We start from the raw sequence: 12,758 nt of genomic DNA, 5'->3' as shown, positions 1-12,758 counted from the left end.
AGATTTTTAGAGATTTTTATGGAGGCTTCATTGGGCATGACTCATTACGTTAATGACCATGGTGATTCACTCAACCTCCTGTCCCTCTCTCCTCCCTGAGAAGGTCAGAATGTGGGGCTGAAAGTGTCTCTGTTCTAATCAGGTGGATGTTCTACCATGAGCCCCTCCTCCCCCATCACCTTATTAGCATACAAAGACACGAAGCAATGTGATTTCAAGGGCTTTAGGAGCTGTGTGCCAGGAAAAAAGGGTGCACAGAAACCAAATATATATTTATTATTATATCACAAACTCAATTTTAAGAGCATTTTGAAAAAATGTGTGTGTGTGTGTGTGTGTGTGTGAGAGAGAGAGAGAGAGAGAGAGTGAAAGAGAGGAGGGGGCAAGAAGGGAACAGATGAGAAAATGAAAGGAGAGAAGAGTGGAGGAGAGTGGAAGAAAGCAAAGGCAGGTATCAATCAGCAAAATGGTGTTGGATATTAACAGTGGGTCTTTGTATTTTTCAAGATTTTATCACAGGCTTGTAATTTGACAGCCAGAACAAAAAGGCTTTTAAATTAAGAATTATACCAGGTTAACTCTTTAGGGAAGGAAACACTGGATGGGAAGTCTGAAAACTAAATGCATAAGTTGACAGAAAATGGAAAGCTATTTTTTTCTTCTTTAGAGAGCTGGCTGGTGCCTTAGAGTGAACAGATTAATCTTAAATGTGGATGCAGTGGGAGTACAGAAGTCACCTGGTAAAAAGGTTTGGTAAGAAATTAGAGATCATGAATCGTTAAGAAATTATTATTGTTTTTCTTTTTTACAGGAAATCTCAGTCTTTAATGGTGGCAGGGCCTCCGCCCAGGCCCAGTGCTTGAGCTTAGATCTTATAGAAAGCAGTAATGTCAACGCTCTGCACGTGCTCTGCAAACTTGGTGATCTCCTCTTCCAGCAGGTGGGTCCCCACCTTGTCCTCCATGATGCACTGGATCTGGAGCTTGCAGATGCCATAGCCCACGGGCACCAGCCTGGAGCAGCCCAAGGTCAGCCCATCCAGCTGGACAGAGCTCACGCAGGCCTCCAGCTGGGCCATGTCTGTCTCTTCATCCCAGGGCTCAGCATCCAGGAGGATGGAGGACTTGGCCACCAGCGCCGGCTTCTTGGCCTTCTTCTCTGCATATTGCCGCAGCCACTCCTCCTGCAGCTTGCCGGCCTCCTTGTCATCCTCCTCATCACTGCCAAATAGGTCGATATCGTCCTCGTCATCCTCTGCAGCAGTGGCCACCTACTTGGTGGGGGCTCCACTTGGCTCACGGGAGACACGTATGGCCCGGTGGGCAGGTGAGCTCTTCTCCAGCACACTCAGTCGGGCCTCAGCTTGGCGATGGCCTGCCGCAGGTCCTGCACCAGCCTCACAGGCTCTGGTTCTCCACTGCCAGGCTGGAGATCCGCATGATGAGCTCCCTGTGATCTCCGCTGGGCCCGCTGGAGGCCCCAGGGCCTGAACTCTGGCACGAGGAGCCAGTCACAGGCCCATTCATCTGCTCATAGAATTTCCTTCCTGCACTGTGGTATTTAAACTTGTCGAACCAGATCTCATGCACTAGGAAGTTTGTGGCCATTTTCCTGACGCCAGCCAAGGACGGGGCCACCAAAGACAAGAGCTCAGCGGTTCGGACATTAAGAATTATCTTATCAGAGGCATAGTGCCCTGATGATACTCTCCAAAGTTCCCTTTTGAAAAAATATATATTTTTGTTATAAAATAAGAAATCGGTAAAGAAAGCCATAAAAATCTGACTTAATGAATTATTATAAGGGACATACCTTTGTAATCAGTACCCAGCTCAATAAATAGAACTTTGCAGGCCACACCAGAAGCCCTGTGCTAATAGCCATCCTTTCACCATTATCCTGATTTTTTTAAAAAAACCCTTCTCTAAGGATATTTTTATTGATTTTAGAGAGGAAGGGAGAGAGAGAGAGAGAGAGAGAGAGAGAGAGAGAGAGAGAGAGAGAGAGATCAACGTGAGAAAAATATCAATTGGTTGCTTCCCTTCCAAGCCCCGTATGGGGATTGAAACCACAACCTGGTATGTGCCCTGACCCGGAATCGAACCCACAATCTTCTGGTACACGAGAGGATGCTCCAAACAACTAAGCCACCCGGCCAAGGCCATTATCCTGATTTTTATAGTTAACTCTTATTTGCATTTTTTGGAGCTCTTTCCTCCAAGTGTCCATTCACAGATATGACAGTTTAAAAATTCTTTGAATCTGCAGGTTCCTCTTCATCTCTTTCTTATTCTTATAATTTATTTGTTTAAAAAGTTGGGTAATTTGACCCATAGAAGTTTCCCAAACCTGGATTTTCCTAATTGTATGTTCATGACGATGGTCAGCACATTACTCTGCCCTGCACACTGTTGAAAGCGTGCTAATAACACTTCCTGCAACAAAGGAAATGTTCTGTATGTGTACTGTCCCCTGTGGAAGCCACTGGCACGTGCAGCTGCTAAACACCTGAAGTGTGGCTAGTGTAACTAAGGAGCTAAACTTCTAATTTTATGTAATTTTACTTAATTAAACTTTAGATTTAAATAGCTACATGTGACTAGTGAGTACCCTCTTGGACAGCACAGGATGCTTAAGTTTCATTGGGATTTACAAAATAGTGATATTTGAATTCCATATGTTTTTGCTCATTAATTAATTACAATAATTTTACAAAGAGAAGCTTAACACTTATTGTACCAAGTGGTACCGTGTGTAGAGATGGGACAAGATAAATGCTTGTTTTCCTTGCCTTTCTTCTAATCAGACTTTCAAGATGATGATTTGGTTCCTCATTATTCTCTGTAGGTGACCGCTTAGTCTTTTATATACTTTTTTTCACTTAGTCTTTTAAAAATATCATTGTGAACTCATGGATATAAATATATTTAATGAATTTCAATCAAATGCAATTAATATTTGTTGTAAAACTCAAACTGTCCCATCTTTGTTCAGTAGGAACCTCTCCTCGTTGGTTCCCGAATCCTTCTGGCATCGCCCTAGTGGTCTTGACAGTTTTGGGGCTCTCTGAAATGACAAGATATGGAAGGCGCATCTTTTCACACTTTTAACTCAGATCTGAACCAGCCACTGCTCCAAGAAGCTCCACTTTCTTTTCAAGGGAAAAGATATTTCAAGACCTCTCTGCCGGTCCTAGTGTTACTCATTATTTCGAGGCTATATCAGAAAACATTTTAGGAAATGTTTTATTATTTAATTTTTATTTTAGAGAGAGTGGAAGGGAGGGGGAGACACAGAGAGAGAGAAACATCAATATGAGAGAGACATATCTGTTGGTTGCCTCCTGCACGCATCCCCAACCAAGGCCGGGGGTGGCCGGAATGGAACCTGAGACCCTTCTTTCTGCAGGCCGATGCTCTATCCACTGAGCCAAACTGGCTGGGGGGGGGAGGGGGAAGAGGAACGATTTATTATTAAAATAAAAAATATCTCAGGAGTTTAGGACTATGTGGGTTTCATTTTGTTTTTAAATATAATCTCTTCTGCTTCACATTTGTAAATTCTTTCTTCCACACCAAGAATCCTGTTTTTCAAGGACCGAGGCAATGACAGAGTTAGAGTATCCTCTGATTACTTATTTACTTGACTCACAGCATGTACACACAGTCTCAGAATAAAAACACTAATAGTCCCACAGATCTGAGGTCAATGGATCTTCAACACTAGAGTGACAAGTCAACCCAATGGGGCAAGAATAGTCTTTTCAGCAAATGGTGCTGGGAAAACTAGATATCCAAATGCAGAAGAATGACGTTGGATACCTACCTCATACCCATCCACAAAAATTAACTCAAAATGGGTCACAGACCTAAATGTGCAGCTAAAACTATAAAACTCTTAGAATAAAACATAGATATAAAGTTTTGTAACCTTGGATTAGGCAACAGTTTCTTAGATATGACATTTAAAATACAGGCAACAAAAGACAAAAGTAAATACATTGTACATGTTCTCCCGATTCTTTCTCCATTTTTCAGTCATACTTTATCTATGTTGCCTGAGCATATAGCCATTTTATATATACCTTTTCTTTTTTTACACCAATTTACTCTTAGTTCTCCAAATAACTGATGTTTATTGCTCTCATTAGTACTTATGCCAATGTGATTTGAGTCATTTTGGTTTTCTGAAGCTTTATTTTTCTGGTGAATTCCTCAGGAAGGGTTCATGACCAATATCTCTTAAGTTTTTATATGTCAGTGACAGTTTGTGCCCTTTTTACTCAAAAGTCAATCTTGTTCCAAATAAAACTCTTACCTCACATTTTCTTGCCTTGAAGGCCTTCAACATAATATACTGTTCTCTTCAGACATAAAGTGTTACATTGAAATGTCTGATGATAATGTAATTTTCTTTTCCTCAAAAATCACTTACTAGATGCTCAAATATCTTTTTCCTTTTAAAGTACAATAATTTTACTAAATATGCTTTGGCGTTGGTCATTTTGGGTAATATACTCAGGCAGTGTCTCAGTCAATAAATAGTATAGAAATTTGCTTTTGCTTAAAAGATAGTTTTTATTATTTGATTGGTTCCTTTCTTTGCCTTTCTTCTTCAGGAACTTTCAAGATTTGTAAGTTGTATCTTCTTTGCTTATTTAAAAAATATTTGTCATTTTCTCTCAAATCCTTTTTACCTTTAAAAAATATTTAAAATGTCTTCTTTTTCTCTTAAAGTGTAGTCAGTTTTGTTTATTGATGTTCAAGTTCTTTAGGTTGATCTTCATTACTGAAATGACTTTTTCTTTTATTTCTAATTGCTTTTTGTTTTGTTATTTTACTTTTGAGATTTTGCATTTTGATTTTCTTTTTTTAAATTTCTTTATTGATTAAGGTGTTGCATATGTGTCCTTATCCCCCTATTACCCCCCAACCCTCCCACAATTCATGCCCTTACCCCCCTGTTGTCTGTGTCCATTGGTTAGGCTTATATGCATGCATATAAATCCTTTGGTTGATCTCTCCCCCTTACCTCCACCCTCTCCTACCTTCCCTGAGGTTTGATGTTCTGATCATTTTGATTTTCATTCATTCATATTTTGGATCATTTTCTTAAACATTTTTTAGATTGTTTTGATATGAAAACCCCCTTTTGAATTTGTTCTATGAATATATTTTCTGTGGTGCTTCTATTTTTTCCTGTATAACTTTGTATGGGATTTGTATTTGATATTTATCTACTTCCTATTTTCATGCAGTATTAGTTTTCCTGCACTTACAGGAGGGATGGCCAAGGTAGCTCTTCTGACTTCATAGAGCTTCTATTTTTTTCATGTAGAAATAAAAAATTCTGGCTTATTCTGAGACTTACCATCCTCTCCCCACTTTTATCTGGACCTTCTCTTTCTAGCTTTGAGAGGTCTCTCCTCCGTGCGGTGCCCTGATATGCATTTAGACTGGGAGAAACTTCCTCTTGTTTTTAGCTGCACTTCTTGGCCTGGTCCACCCGCTTTCTGCTGAATACCTGTTAGCTATATTGGAGTTCTCCTTTCCGGAGGTCAGTCAGGTGGCCTGTGGTCTCCTCCTCCATAGACACGGAAACTATGCAGGTCTCATTTCTGTTAGTGGTTTGGCTCCACGTGCTTGAGTTCTTATGGATATCTCGAACCTAGTTTTGTTGTAATTGCTGTGCATGGAGCAGGAGCCGGCGGGGGTGGGGTGGGGTGGGGTGGGGGTGGAGGGAGAAATAAGAAATCTCGTTCCTTTATCTGTTTTCATGTGGGGATTCAGAGAAATTTGTTGCTGTTCCTGCCATCTCCTCCGATTTTTTTGAGCTAGGAAGAAGTGGTCATCAGTTGTATGTTCAAAACTGAACTTTGGCTCTTTTCTCCCCAATTTTATTTTCTTCTATTTTTCCTATAACCTTGGGATCCTTGATTTGGTAGACCATATTCTGGATTTCCCAAGTCATTTACCATTAAATTAATGTTATTTAATTTCTCAGTTGTAAACAACTACCCCACTGGATTACTGAGAGGATTGAAGGGATAATGGAAAGCATCTAGCACAAGGCTTGGTGTATAGTAAACTCTCAATGTTTGAGAGCCCAGAAACTCATCTTGAGAGCACCCTCTCCTTCACCCTCCCTGCACCAGTCCCCCAGGGAGCCCTGCTAATTCTGGCTAGACTGCAGCTCTGCAGGCACCATTGCAGTCTGTGCTGCCACAGGTCTGCTGGGACTCTGCAGCAGCCTCCTAACTAAATTTTGTGACTCCTCCTTTGCTCCCCTTTAATGCAGGCCACACGAGGCAACCTGAGCAGCTTTTTAAAAATTAAAATCTGACATGTCATGCACTTGCTTAAACCCTTAAAGGCAGCCTTTTACTCTTGGGATACAATTCAGAGTCCCACACGTGGACTCCTAGGCCCAGCATGATCTGACCCCACACAGTCCTTTAGGCTCCCTGCCTCGCCTCTCTCTGTGTTCTAGCCACACTGGCCTTTCTCCCAGCGCTCTCCTCTGCTGGGTGTACTGCAAGGCATGCTGCCTCTTTGTGGAATGCTCTTCTCAGTTTACTTCACTCACCCATACTTTGTCCATTTTAAATATCACTTCATTATTGGGACCTGCTATGGCTCAGTATACACATCTACACAATAAAAGAGAAACATGCAAATTAACCATCACTCTGCTACACCCTAAAGCCACGCCCACCAGCCAATCAGGAGAGAGTATGCAAATTAACCCAATCAATATGGCGGCCAGCCACGGAGCTGGAGCAAGCAGGAGGCTTGGATTACCCCTGGCGATGGAGGAAGCCAAGCTCCCCGCCCTGGCCGGCCCTGGCCTCCGCTCAAGGCTACAAAGTTTCAATTATAGAAGATAAATAAATCCTAGATACTTGCTTCCAGCCAGCCCTGGCCTCCACTCAAGGAGGCGCTGAAAAGAAAAAAGAAAGAAAAAGAAAATAAAGAGGTGCTGGGACCTTGGGTTGCCGGAGGTGATCAGGCCAGGATGGGATGGCAGGGGCCGTTGGGGATAAGCAGACCAGCAGGGGGGACCAGTTGGGGGTGAGCAGGCTGTCAGTGGGGGTCAGTTGGAGGTGATCAGGACAGCGGGGGCGGGGGCTATTTGGAGTGAGAAGGCCAGCAGAGGGGCAGTTGGGGGTGAGCAGGCCAGTGGTGAGGGAAGGTAGGGGCAAGCAGGCCAGCAGGGGGGGGGGCAATTGGGGGTGAGCAGGCTGGCACGGGGGGCAGTTGGGGGTAATCTGGCTGGCAGGGGGGCATTTGGGGGCGAGCAGGTTAGCAGGCAGAGTGGTTAGGGGCAATCAGGCAAGCAGGCAGGCAGGTGAGTGGCTGGAGCCAGCAGTCCCGGATTGTGAGAGGGATGTCCAACTGCCAGTTTAGGCCTGATCCCTGTAAACTGGCAGTAGGACATCCTTCAAGGGGTCCCAGATGGGAGAGGGTGCAGGCTGGGCTGAGGAACAGTCCCCCCTACCCTGGTGCATGAATTTCATGCACCAGGCCACTAGCGTGGGATAGTACCAGTAGAACTGGGAAGGCTAATGTACGGAGCCAAATTTTTTTGTAGGGGAAAAACCTCATACCCCTCACACCTATCCAAAGTAGGTTATATTCTTGTTATATTCTATTGTAACACTTTCTTTTTCCTTTACAGCACTAATCATAATTTTAAGCTATATATTTATCTGTTTAATGTCTAATCCTCTCCAAGACCATAAGCCCTAGGATGCCATGATTATGTCTGTTTTCTTCTTTATTTTATTCCAACGCTCAGTCTAGTGCCCAGCACACACTAGTTCACAGTAAAAGTCACTGAACAAAAACATAAACTAGGCATGGCCAGATTCAGTGACGCAGTAGACAGTGAGATTCTGAGAGATAAGAAACTCCACCCAGGCGAAGTAGGAAGTAACCCTCCCAGCTCCTCAGGGGCGGACATAGTTACAGTGTTATACTTGTTCTGGAATAAAGAGCGCTGGATGTAGCCCTGACATCTAGGTTCTTGTCACAAAACATGGTTGTGATAAAGGGGGTCCGAGAGATGCAGTGTTGTGGGTCTGGTGACACCATACAAGACACATTTCAAAGACAGATTAGATGTGAGAATTTTTAGAACTGAACCGGTCAAAGGAAGAGTCATTTGGGGCAGTATAGCTGAGAAAGTTAACCTAGGAAGCCAGATTTTTATGCGTGGAAATGAAGGGATGTTTCATGTTCACTCTTTTGAGTTTTCCCAGAGGAGAGGAGCTTGTGGATACATACAACATACAAAACCCAGTATAATTCTCTTAATTATCTACAGTGGGTTTTTAAAAGAAACTTAAGTGTGATAAAATATACATAAAATTTACCATCTTAACCACTTTTAAGTGTACAGTTCAGTAGTGTTAGGTACATTCACATTGTTGAGCAACTCAGAACGCTCTTTGTCTTGTAAAACTAAAGCTCTATACCCATTAAACCCTAACTCCTCATCCCTCTCTTCCCCCAGCCCCGGCAACCACTGTTCTATTTCCTGTCTCTGTGAGTTTGACTACTCTAGGTACCTTATAAGTGGAATCACATGGTGTTTTCTCATAGCACAATCTTTTCAGGGTTTATCCATGTTGTAGCACATGACAAGATTTCCTTTCTTTTTAAGGCTGAACAATATTTCATTGCATGATACCACATGTTTATTTGTTCATTCATTGATGGACACTTAGGTTGCTTCTACCTTTTAGGTATTGTGAATAATGCTACTATGGACAGGGGTGTACAGATATCTCTTCAGGACCCTGCTTTCCATTTTTTTTTTTTTTTGATAAATACCCGAAAGTGGAGTTGCTGGGTCATATGGTAGTTCTACTTTTAATTTTTTGAAGGACTGACCACCATACTGTTTTCCATAGGTGCACCAGTTTACATTCCCACCAGCAGCATGCAAGGGTTCCAATTTCTCCACATCTTTGCCAACACTTGTCCTTTTCTGTTTTTTTTTTATAATAATTTTAATGCATATGGGATGGCAATGTAGTTTTACATAATGGGTTTGAAAAGGCTATCACAAACATGAACTTTATTTATTCTAAAATATTTTAAGCAAACTGAAAGAGTAGGAACTATTACCTATACCAAATATATGTGCATCCAAAACATCCCTTAACTTTGTCAGAGAGCAGATTTTTGTCATATCCTACTCCATTCTCCCCACTCTGCTGTGTGCTGGCATTTTGTGGTAAGAGAGTTTTCAAGTTACCTCATTTTCCCCAAAATTGTCCATGTGTTTGTTCTGGGCAGGCGGAAATATTTATTCAGATCCACAGTGGAAAACTGGGCAAAACCTGGGTTTTCTTATTAACCCCAAGTCCCTGTCCATTAGGCCACCATGTGTTCCCAAAGTCCTCATATTACCTAGAGGCACACAGATATTTATGAGATTGAAAAGCTGCAATAAAATTGCACTTTAGGATCGATTGAAATAATTGTTGGGCAGCCAAAAAGTGCCCATGTCAATCTTGTTTGTACTCTTATCCCAAAGCTTACAGCCTGGATCTGTTCCAGAACTTTCCAGGAGCATAGGAGTCTGGCTCATGCCAACATCCACTATGAACATCCGTATCCAAAGGAGTGGACCTGCAGCACTATAACAGCATGATGGCTCCCAAGTTAACCCCTGGGGTAGGGAGAATCTGAGTGCTCTCAAGGCTGTATCAGGTCCCTCCGCCTCTGCCTCCGCCTCCGCCTCCGCCTCCGCCTCCGCCATGCCTTGCCTACATGCTCATCAAGAGGGAGCCCCAGACACTGTGAGCACTAGACAGGCACATGCACTACAGATGTCCCAGGGCCTGGGTGTGGACATCATCATTGAGTGATCTGCTAGGGTAGGATAATAACACAGCTCTTCTTATTAAAATCCCTGCAAAGAATAGTTATAATCATTTTTTTTACGTTTCTATTAAAATCTCAGTGCAGACAGTAAACCTGCCACATTTTTTGGCATTTTAACTTAAAAGTCAATGTTTCTTTAGTATTCACTGAATTACAAAATATACTTTTATGATAGATATAATTATGCATTCTGCTCTGTCCCCGTCTTCCAAGCATCAGAAGCATTTACTGAAGTGCCTTCTCCATCTGCTTAAAATCAGAGCTCTCAATAATACCTTTCACTTTAAACCGAGAACTATCAAAATGCCATAGAGCACGTGCGGGTATCGTGGGTGTGCGGGTGTCTGGGAATGAGGTCGAGAGTTGGAAGAGCCAAAAGGGAGGAGGAGGAGGAGTACTTGTGTGAAAAGTTCTAAAAGAATATTAAGCACAGATTTTATTAAAGTACTAATACATCCAATTTGTCGAGTACATGCTTCATTGCCACACATGTAAATCAGCAACAGTGAGATACATGCTTCACTAATTCACATTTAAAAATCACCTGAACTGCGAGTCTCAAGTCAGGTCTGCACCAAGAGTCCTGTGTGTGTGGACTGATTCTCCTTGTGGATCTGTTCTTAGATGGCTATTGGTTGTGTAAAGCTGATTCTCTCGGCTCCACTGCAGGTTTCCAATGCTAGATTTGGTACAAACTACAAAGCTATTCTTGAATATAGGAATTCAATTTCTCCATGAAGTTTTTTCTCAAAGGTTGGCTCAAGACTCCAGAATCACCTGGGGTGGGAAGTGCATTTGATAGAAAGACAGATTCCCGAGTCCCGCTCCACATTTACTGACCCAATCTCTGTGCTTGGAGCCCAGGGCTGTCTACATTTATTTGTTTGTTTGTTTGTTTGTTTGTTTGTTTGTTTAATTACCAAATCCCTAAGTGATTCCTATGCTTTTAATGTGTGAGGACTAGTGATCTGGGCCTTAGCTCCCCACTTAAAGTGGCTGCTCTGAGGCAAAAGGTAATGCAGGTGATTATGAAGTGGTTTAGATGCAGTGACTGAGCTCAGTTCATACGGGGATCATTGAAAGACGAAGGGACCTGAACTTAGTCCTTGTCCTTTTTAATATCATGATAAACAGAAATGTTCCCCATTCTAGCTCTAGGTGGTTCTAGAACTGACCTTAACATTTGTCGTGAGGAATAAAGAGGTTCCCCCCATCCCCCCGCTAGTCTGGAAAGACAAATGAACTAACAAAAAAAAGAAATTTATGAAGAAGTTGACATTTTTATAGGGAAGACCAGCCAAGAGTGACAAATAGAAGACATGTAATGAGAGCTGTATAAAGAAAACATCCAGGCAAGGAGAGGTTATGATAGTTAAGAAAGGAGAGAAGTAAATACTCAGTATTTAGTGTGTACTAGAAACTAGTCTTGTTTTTAACTCTTGTGTTAACTGGGTATTAAGTTGTTTATAAGTGGAAAATAAGAGTTCCATGAAGTTCTTAGTGGGTGGCTCTCAAACTTTAGAGTGTACACAATTCTGGAAGGGTGACTATTACTGGTAAAATTAAATTCCCAAGTTCTAGATTTCAACTTATTAGGGCAAAAAGAGACCCAGGACCCTGCATTTTAAAACAAGCATCCTGCCTGCCTCATCCAGTTCAGGAAGTCATTTCACCTTAAGAAAATCTGTATCACAAACTCTAAGAGCCCTTTTAAAATTGGCAAATTGCTATAGAGCAATTGAATCCCTAATGACACACAACAGTGGGATCCTGGTGACTGGTAAGTGAACTTCAGCATTTCCTGACATTTATTCAATTCCGGAAGGATGAACAGCTTGAGGGAACCCAAAGATGTTTATTTTCACCCTTTTAAAATAGATTTGAAACCAGGCTCAGTCACAAAGAGAAACAGCAGATTCCCACTGATGTTTCTCAGTGGTGCTGACCCTTTAACCCTATGAAATGTAGGGCCTCTTTATTAGCGTCAGGTGGGAAAATGGATGGATTGTTTATTGCTTTGCAAATATTACAAGTGAAACATAACCTTGCTAACAAAATGTGATCAGTTGCACTATTTACCAGGATGCTCTGGAAAAATAAGATTAATTATCCTAGCTTGCTATTCTGTTCTCAGATTCTATTTGAAAGGAAATAATCATCTTTATTGTCACCGAACAGATACCAAACATTTTAAAATTCAACTTGATGTTAGTGCTTCAGGCTTTCTCAAGCAATCTTTTTGTTCTTACTAGCTTTTTCGGTAAGCCCACACAAAAGAGTCTGTGGAATATGATAATCTCACAAAAAAATACCCAAATGCAATTACTAAAAATGGCTGTCTTCTTTTTAAGATACAACCCAAAAGGATAGAACTATGAAGCTGCCAAACATGGAAGTTTAAAGGGGAATAACTAGTATATGGACAGAACAATATGTTTGTGGTTTTTTAAAAATTTCATTTTCAGATTTAAAAAAAATATTTATTGTTGAGAGCATTACAAATGTCCCCCCTTTCCCTCCATTGCCTCCCTCCACCTAGTTTCTGCCCAGCCCCAGGCCTTCTCTTTTGTTGTGAGATAAGGTAATGTGCCCATTTTTAATGTATCCTATCTAATAAAAGAGTAATATGCAAATTGACCGTCACTCCAACACACAAGATGGCTGGCAGGGGAGGGCAGTTGTGGGCAATCAGACCAGCAGGGGAGGGCAATTGGGGGTGACCAGACTTTCAGGAGAGGGCAGTTGCGTGGGACAAGGCCTGCAGGGGAGGGCAGTTGGGGGTGACCAGGCCAGCAGGGGAGGACAGTTAGGGGCAACTAGGTCGGCAGGGGAAGGCAGTTAGGAGTAACCAGGCCTGAAGGGGAA

General features: G+C 42.1%; 1 pseudogene across 1 annotated transcript; it reads right to left on the bottom strand.

The window, feature by feature from the left end:
* Positions 1 to 865: 865 nt before the first annotated feature.
* On the bottom strand, positions 866 to 1,607 carry LOC308244448 (elongation factor 1-delta-like; annotated as a pseudogene). Its single transcript has one exon. The product of its transcript is annotated as an elongation factor 1-delta-like (transcript).
* Positions 1,608 to 12,758: the final 11,151 nt, after the last annotated feature.

This window comes from Plecotus auritus, assembly GCF_963455305.1.
Source record: "Plecotus auritus genome assembly, chromosome: 3".
Taxonomy (NCBI): domain Eukaryota; kingdom Metazoa; phylum Chordata; class Mammalia; order Chiroptera; family Vespertilionidae; genus Plecotus; species Plecotus auritus.
Note: the sequence above shows the minus strand (reverse complement) of the source record. Positions and strands in the feature narration are given on the sequence as shown.